Raw genomic sequence first — 7,908 nt, forward strand, 5'->3', positions numbered from 1 at the left:
CCGACGGCCCGGCCCGCGCGCCGCCGCCGCCGCTGCTGCAGGGCCCTGCCAAGTTTCTTACCTGCAGCCGGAGACGCGGGAGGGAGAGCGAAAGGGCAGGAGCCGCCGCCGCCGCGGAACCGGGAGAGAAGCCCGCTGAGCCTCCGCCGAGAAGCCGCCCCCAAGCAGCTGCAGGCACCGCGACCCCGACGCCGTCCGCCCCGTCCGCCGTCCGCTCCGGCCGCTCGCTGGCTGCGTGCGCGCGTGTGGAGTCGTGGCACTTTCTGCCTCGGAGCTGGCGAACGGCCCCCTCCGCCGGGATCGCCGCCTCCTGCCTTCCCCACCCGGGCCAGCCATTCATCGAGCCGCCTTTCCCCATTGGCCCGCGCCCCGCCACTCCGCGGGTCACTGGCCAGTCAGAGCGCGGGCGGCCGAGCCGCGGCGGCGGCCATTGGGCGAAGAGGCGGGTCTCCGCCTCGGCCAATGGGAGAGGGGAGGAGCTGCGGGGAGCCGCGGGGGGCGGGGCCAGGGAGGGGCGGGGTCGTGCGGTGCGGCGCTCGGCCCTGCGCGGGGGCGGGGCGGGGCCGAAACGCCCCGCCAAAGCGGGAGGGGGCGCCGGTAGGTCCCGCCCACCCCAGGCCCGCGGCGCCGCTCGCAGTCGCTGCCTTGGGGCGGGCGCTGCCCGGGCAGCATGCAGAAGGTTCGAATACAGGGGATGCCAGGCCTGAGCCCCTGGATCTCGACAGGGTGAGGTGGCGGTGGGTGTCACCCTGAACGCGGTTGCGCAACCCGCCAACAGCGGAGAGGAATGCCTTATTTAAACCCACTGAATCCCACTCCCCCCCGCCCCCCAGCAGCGGCTCCACCGGGCCCAGGGTGTGAGGACAAGTTCGGCTGGGGGTCAACCCCGAGAGGACAAGTTCTAATCTTCAAAGAGATGGCATTCAGTACCGGAAAGGATTTTCTTGAGCAAATGGAGGAATTGGGATTGAAAGGCCAGAAGGTGCACAAGGAATCCAAGGTGGATGTGATTGCACCCATTTTTAGAGGTGGTGCAATTGAGTAGTCTAATAGAGTTACTGGTACAAAGCACAACTGGCAGAGCAATAAATATAACCCACCCTATGGCGTTTTGCTCCATGTAAGGAAGAAGGTGAGGGGGTCTGACCCAAGCAAACTCACCCATTTCCCTGAAAACTGAACAAATAGTACTTCATTATGTAGTTTCCTCCCCTCAATAGAAGCCAACACTGTCTCTTCATAACCAAATAAGTCTTTCAATTAAGATAATTTTAGGCCTGGTTTTTAACCATTATATCAGGGTCTTTTAAGGCCAACTCTTTGAATGTGAGCCAAAGCCAGCTTCTTTCAAATTAAGGTCTCCAAAAACCCAAAAGGGCTGCTGCAGCCTAATCTCCACACCACTTCCCTGGCCCCTGTGGCTGCAGAGTCCTGTTCCTAATATCTGTTTGTTGGGCAATTTCACATTACCCCTTGCTCTGTCACTGGTGCGGTACTAGCTGTTGTTAGAAAGATGTGAAAAATACAAGCTATGGTAAGGGACTAGAGGGGCGGAGTTGAAATTAAACCGTTCATTCCTATTTTTAATCTCAGCAGTTCCTTAACACATTAATGATTAATCAAAGGGAATTAACCTGGATTAACTTTCAACACTCAGTCTGTTTCCAGCGGTGAGCCCCCGCTTGAAATAAAAGTCAAGAATCTCAGCCTCTGGCCGGCATATCAAGTAGTTCTTCTTTTTTTTTTTTTTTTTTAAGTTTATTTATTTATTTTGAGAGAGAGAACGAGAGCATGAGTGGGGCAGGGGCAGAGAGAGAGAGAGGCAGAGAGAGGATCCCAAGCAGGCTTCGAGATGTCAGCCCAGAGCCCAACACGGGGCTCACTCTCACGACTGTGAGATCATGACCTGAGCTGAAATCAAGAGTCGGATGTTTAAGTGACTGAGCCACCCAGGTGCCCCACATCAGTTAGTTCTAATTGATCATGGGTAAACCGGTTAACTTTTCTGAACATGGATGTATCCCTCTAGGGCAATCTGAGTTTTAGAGAAGAAAGTCACTCATTGTTCATTCATTCATTCATTCATTCATACATGCATTCATTGGTGTTTGTTGAGTGCCTGGTATTCACTACCAGGCTGGGCATAGCCTAGAGTGATATGCAGACCAGGTGAAGACTCAACTGCCCCTGAGGGCCTTGCTGTGGGTTTAGGCTTTCCCAGAAGCAGATCCTGACATGGATTCAAGTGACTCACTTGGGGGTAATCACAGGACACATTGGTAGAGAAGTAGAATGGGAGAGAGCTGTGTCAGGCAAGTAGCACAATATCAGGCTAGTGACTGGTGTGGGCAACCAGGGCTCAGAATCGCTGGGCATGCCGGGACACTGTGTGGCACATGTCCCAGAGACGTCCTACCTGCAGGATGAGGAGGTGTGTTATTTACCCACCACTCCCACTCCTCGTTGATTGAGGGCTTCTTCTGGGAGGACTTTAACTGGTCTCATGCCCCAGAGAAAAGCCTTCTGGCAGAAAAAGGCAGCCGCTTGCAACAAGAAGCCCTTGGCAGAAGGATGCGTGTGCCTGGAAGGTGTGGAAGGGTCACAGTAGTGTCTTCTTTGCAACTGTGATGCCGAGCCTGACGCAGCACCTACACAGAGTAGAGGCTCAGTAAACACATGTTCCATAAATACGTCAAGTGAATTACAGGATTGCAAAGGATTACAGGATTCCTAGGGGTGAGGGTTACTTCCCCAAAAGGGGCTCTGTGTTCCCTCCCATAATCTGACATTTGGTTTGGCTTCAACCCAGTGTATGTTTCAATACGGAGAGGTGGCCTGGCCTGAGCCTTCGCCTGTCCTCCCTCCCTGCTCCTTGTCCTCCCTCCACCAGGTTCTGTTAGGGCCAGGGCAGCCCCCACGCCCCACTGCCCCTGCCGCCTGGCCTAGCCTGACTCTCACCACGTGCCCACGGAGCCCCCCAGCCTTGGTCCTGCTCAGCGTTGTCAGCGTGTCTTGATCTTGCGCTTTCCCGTGGTGTGTCTGGGGAAAACAGGAACCACCCCAGGATTAGGTGGATGGGGGTGCCTGTGTGGAGCCGGACGGGCTTCCCTCCGGCTCAGGGCCCCTGGCCCTGCTGTGTCTTCTATCGCAGGCTCATATCTGCCAAATCACACAGCCTTCCATGGCAGCAGAGAGACCCCGTGGCACAGTGCAGCCTCCAGGTCCTGTCTGCTCAGTGCCGGGCACGAGGCTAGAGCCTGGGAAACAGGTCTCTGCCATCCCCCTGGATGATAGTCCAGTGAGGGGCTGTCACGGTAAAAGGGCCAGAGAGAGAGGCCCGAGGTGATGGAGGGCCCTCAGGCAGGGGCGCTAACCTGGACTGAGGAGAGCAGAGGGGGTGACAGCAGAAGCTTGAAAGAGAAGTGGCAGTTACCTAGCCCAGAGAGTGGGTGAAGGGTGCATCTGGTGAGAGAGGAGCAAGGACAAAGGCCTGGTGACCCAAGCTGGCATGATGCACTAGGAGCAACTCTGAGTTGTTTGGTTTTGCCAGAACCTCCAAGACTTGCAGAAGACCGTAAGAAGAGACGAGTCTCAAAATGTGATCATAACGAGCACCAAGGGAACCATTTTGGATGATGTCAATGGTCCATATCTTGGTGATAGTGATGGTCACATGATCAAATCACCCTCTCTTGAAAGGGTGAAGTTGGTTTGTGAGGAAATTGTATTTCAATCAACCTGACTCAAAAAGAGGGCGTATTGGGTTTTCCTTGTGTGTTAAAAACAAATAGAACATTCTTAATAGGAAACCCTAAATATACAAGAGTAATTACCTGGTATGGCCTATGAACTCATGGCTGTGCTTTGCTTTCTATTACTAAATTGCAAATATTATTTTATTTTATTTTATTTATTTTTTTTTTAATTTTTTTTTAACGTTTATTTATTTTTTTGGGACAGAGAGAGACAGAGCATGAACGGGGGAGGGGCAGAGAGAGAGGGAGACACAGCATCGGAAACAGGCTCCAGGCTCTGAGCCATCAGCCCAGAGCCTGACGCGGGGCTCGAACTCACGGACCGCGAGATCGTGACCTGGCTGAAGTCGGACGCTTAACCGACTGCACCACCCAGGCGCCCCGCAAATATTATTTTAAATGAGTAGAAAGATGAGAATATCTTACAGTGTAAAAAGAGCTTTTGCTTTATCGACATCTATGAAAGTATGATAAATGACAAACAGAATTAAATGTTATGTGGGAAAAAAGTCATTGTGACAATATGTAACATTTTTACATCTTGTCATGTGCCAGACATTATTTGAGATGCCCTACATATAGGTAAAAATATTTAATAACCCTCAGAATGATTCAATAAAGGAGGTACAGTTATTATCTCCATTTTATTAATTTTTTTAATGTTTATTTGTTTTTGAGAGTGATACAGAGTGCAAGCCAGGAAGGGGCAGAAAGAGAGGGAGACACAGAATCGGAAGCAGGCTCCAGGTTCCGAGCTGTCAGCACAGAGCCCAATGTGGGGCTCGAACTCATGACCTGAGCCAAAGTCAGACGCTTAACTGACTGAGCCACCCAGGCACCCCTTTTTATCTCCATTTTAGAGATGAGGAAACTGAGGCACAGAGAGGTTAGACAACCTGCCCAGTGTCACAGGGCTAATCAGAAGAGGAGTGTTTGGCTCAGGGCACATGCACGTAACTCCTGCATTTGGTGTCAGATACCGGAAGGTGTGCTGTACCTATGTGTGGAGGGGGTAACTCTGACCTTCAGTGGTGGTGACTCAGGGAAAGGTTTGTGATCAATGACAGCAGATATCACTCCCTTGGCACTCTCTTTCCCGTGATAGTGATGCTCAGCTTGGTTGGGGACCCACTAGGTTGAGGAACCATCGTAATAGCTCCAGAGATGAGGGTTTAGGAGTGGGACAGTGGTAGGAGCGGGGGATGCAATGATCCTTTGGGAGGGGTGATTAAGAGGTGAAATAGGTGAGGGTTGGTGACCATGGGGTGAGGGACAGAGATTTGCCACTTGCGAGCCACTGTTCCTGGCCTGAGTGACACCACTGGAGCAGGACCCACAGGAGAATGGACACATAAGGGACAGGAACTGGAGAGGCTATTACATGTTTATTGACATGTGGAGTTTGAGGAGGCTGAGGGAAGTCCGGGTGGAGACACTGTTTCTGTGGGCGTGAAGCCCAGGCGCTGAGGCCAGTGTGGGTAACACACACTGGAAACCCAAGTACATGAGTGGGGGTTCAAACCTTAAGGACGGAGATGCTCATGTGTGGCATATAGAGCTGGGAGCTGCATGTGGATGGAGACAGGAGAAAGCCAAGACTAGAGTCCTGGACAGAGAATGGAAACCCCACAAAAGAGTCTGTATTGATCAGCTTTTGCTGCATAACAAACCACTCCAAACCTCAATAGCTTTAAAAAAGGCTCGAGTCTTGGATGATCTTGGCTGGCCCATGCCTGGATCTTTGGGTGGGCTGGGGTTCACCTCTAGTTTGGGCTTGACTGGGGCATGTTAGAAGTACTGCTCCACCTGGATCCCTCCCTTCTCCTGGATCAGGGAGGTAAAAGGGTCATTCACCTCAGCAACAGCTGAAGCAAAGGAAAACAAGCAGAAATACACAAGGTCTCTCGAAGGCTTACAACTGTGTCACTTCCACCTTGTTCTATTGCCCAAAGCATGTCACGTGGACAAGCCTAGATTCAACAGGAGGGGAAATATGGCCAGGCGTGAAGAAAGCCACTACTGAGGCAATCTACCACTGAGCCCAAGAAAGATGGCAAGGGTAAATCAGGAGAGGATGGGCGTTCGTGGAAGGGAGAGAGTTTTGAGAAATAAAGAATGGTAAGCACTGTTAAATGCATCCTGGTAATCCAGCAAGATAAAGACTGGACTATGTGTTAAACATGGCAACTCAGGAGTCACCAGGGACCTTGGGGAAACAGTTTTAGAGAAGAAGCGGATGATAAGGTAGCCACCAACTTGTGGAACGTTCAGAGATGAATGACAGTGGGGAGAGACGAAACCACGTGCACCCATCCATCCAACGGATGAATCCAACTCAGTATCTGCTATGTTTCCGTCACTGTTCTAAGTGATGGGGAGACAGCCATGAACAAAGCAATGGGTTTCCTTTCCTAAAGCTCACATTCTAGTGAGAGAAAGTAGACAAGCCAACCAATAAATAAACAAGACGAATTAAAATGGTGCAAAAGGCTATAAGAAAAAAGAGAGCAGCATCTAGTGATGGAGAACATGGTCAGAGGAAACCCTCCTGGGGAGGTGATGGTTGAGTTGACACCTAAACATGAGAAGAAGCTGATCTTGTCTTGGAAACGAGGATAAGAAGAATAAGTGAAAAAAAGCCAGGGGTGGCCGGAAGCTTAGCAGATAGTTCAGGGAACAGGAAGAAGGCTGTATGGCTCTTCCAGAGGAAGAGAAGAAAGGCAAGGGAAGCAGGAAGGTACCTAGGTCCTGCATTCCCTAGGAGGTATTGGGAAGCCAATGGGGGTGGGGAGCTTTAAGCAGGAAAGTCTTGCAATCTGATCCACATTTAAAAGATTACATTAGCATTAGTTAAGTTAGTGGGAATGAGGGATCCCCAGACCAGCTGGGAGGCTTTTGCAAAATTCCAGGCAAGATAAGAATGTTACGCTGGTAAATATTTAACAACTGGCTATGGAGGTAGGGGGTAGAGGGGGCATTTCTAATTTGCAGCAATTGCCAATTTCAATGGTGTCACTACTCCCATCATAGCTGATTCCAAGCTACTGAGTCACCGAACACAAAGGTGGGAAGGAATTTGCAACAATATGCCTTCATATATCACAGAGATAATCTCATAAATTATCTCACAGACATACGCAATAGTAAAACGTAGTGAAATAATTGGGAAGTGATGATGTTTAGTATTTATTACTTTTGTTTTTCACATAATCTATTTCATTGTAAGTTTATATCATTAAAATTTTGTAACAAGCTTTTTCTTAAGTTTATTTATTTATATTGAGAGAGAGAGAGAGAGAGCCAGGAAGAGACAGAGAGAGAGGAAGAGAGAGAATCCCAAGGAGGCAGCACAGAGACTGACGCGGGCCTCGATCTCACGAACCACAAGATCATGATGAGCCAAAACAAAGAGTCAAATGCTTAACCGACTGAGCCACCCAGGCGCCCTTTACCATTAAAATTTTTAATAATGGCTGTGTTTAATGAACTGCTTGAAAAATTCTTGAAAATGTAACAATCAGCTGTTGTGAGCCAGTTGGCTTCTCCACACCGCTGAATACAATAGTCATCTGGACCAGAGTAGAGGGTGTCTGTGTGTGTGTGTGTGTGTGTGTGTGTGTGTGTGTGTGTGCGTGTGTGTGTAAGAGAGAGAGGGAGAGAGAGAGAGAGGCCCAACGAGATTTGAAAATATTAGAACAATGAGATGTTGTACGTGCTCATGTTGACATTTCTGCACACATCTCATTCCTTGTGTGAACTTTGAACTTGTTGGGGTCAGTAGCTCAATCTGATGCATCACGATGCTCCTTGAACACCTAGCCCAATGCCTTGATTCTGGCACAAACTCACCCTAGGTTGGGTCTCCCCAGAAGACATTGAGGAAAAGATTTGAGCGAAGGCAGTTTATTTGGAAGGTGATCCTAGGAGTCCCCAGGAAGGGAGTGGAGAAGTGAGACAGGAAGGGAAGATGGCCAAAGAGCAGTGCCTGGTCAGCACATTTCCTCTGTAGGCAGCTGAAGCCTTAACTCCAGCAGGGAACTCTGGGAGACAGTGTGGACTATGCCTCAGAGTCACCCAAACTGAGAAGCAAGGAAGCTTGGGTACTTATTTACCAGCTCCTATCCACCACTGGTTGAAGGCTACTCCTATTTCC

At 50.2% G+C, this 7,908-nt stretch overlaps 1 protein-coding gene across 9 annotated transcripts in view; it reads right to left on the reverse strand.

The window, feature by feature from the left end:
* The window catches only part of RRBP1 (ribosome binding protein 1), a 66,688-nt gene extending 66,385 nt beyond the window's left edge, over positions 1–303 (reverse strand). For 7 of the 9 annotated variants that reach the window (XM_040447759.1, XM_040447764.1, XM_040447761.1 and 4 more), the window contains exon 1: positions 62–302. The gene's annotated coding sequence lies outside the window, so the exon portion shown is untranslated. Of the gene's footprint in view, positions 1–61 lie in introns of all 9 variants that reach the window. The other 2 variants (XM_040447757.1, XM_040447756.1) reach the window with 1 other exon arrangement.
* Positions 304–7,908: the final 7,605 nt, after the last annotated feature.

This window comes from Herpailurus yagouaroundi, unplaced genomic scaffold, assembly GCF_014898765.1.
Source record: "Herpailurus yagouaroundi ecotype Mexico unplaced genomic scaffold, PumYag 196, whole genome shotgun sequence".
NCBI classification, from domain to species: Eukaryota; Metazoa; Chordata; class Mammalia; order Carnivora; family Felidae; genus Herpailurus; species Herpailurus yagouaroundi.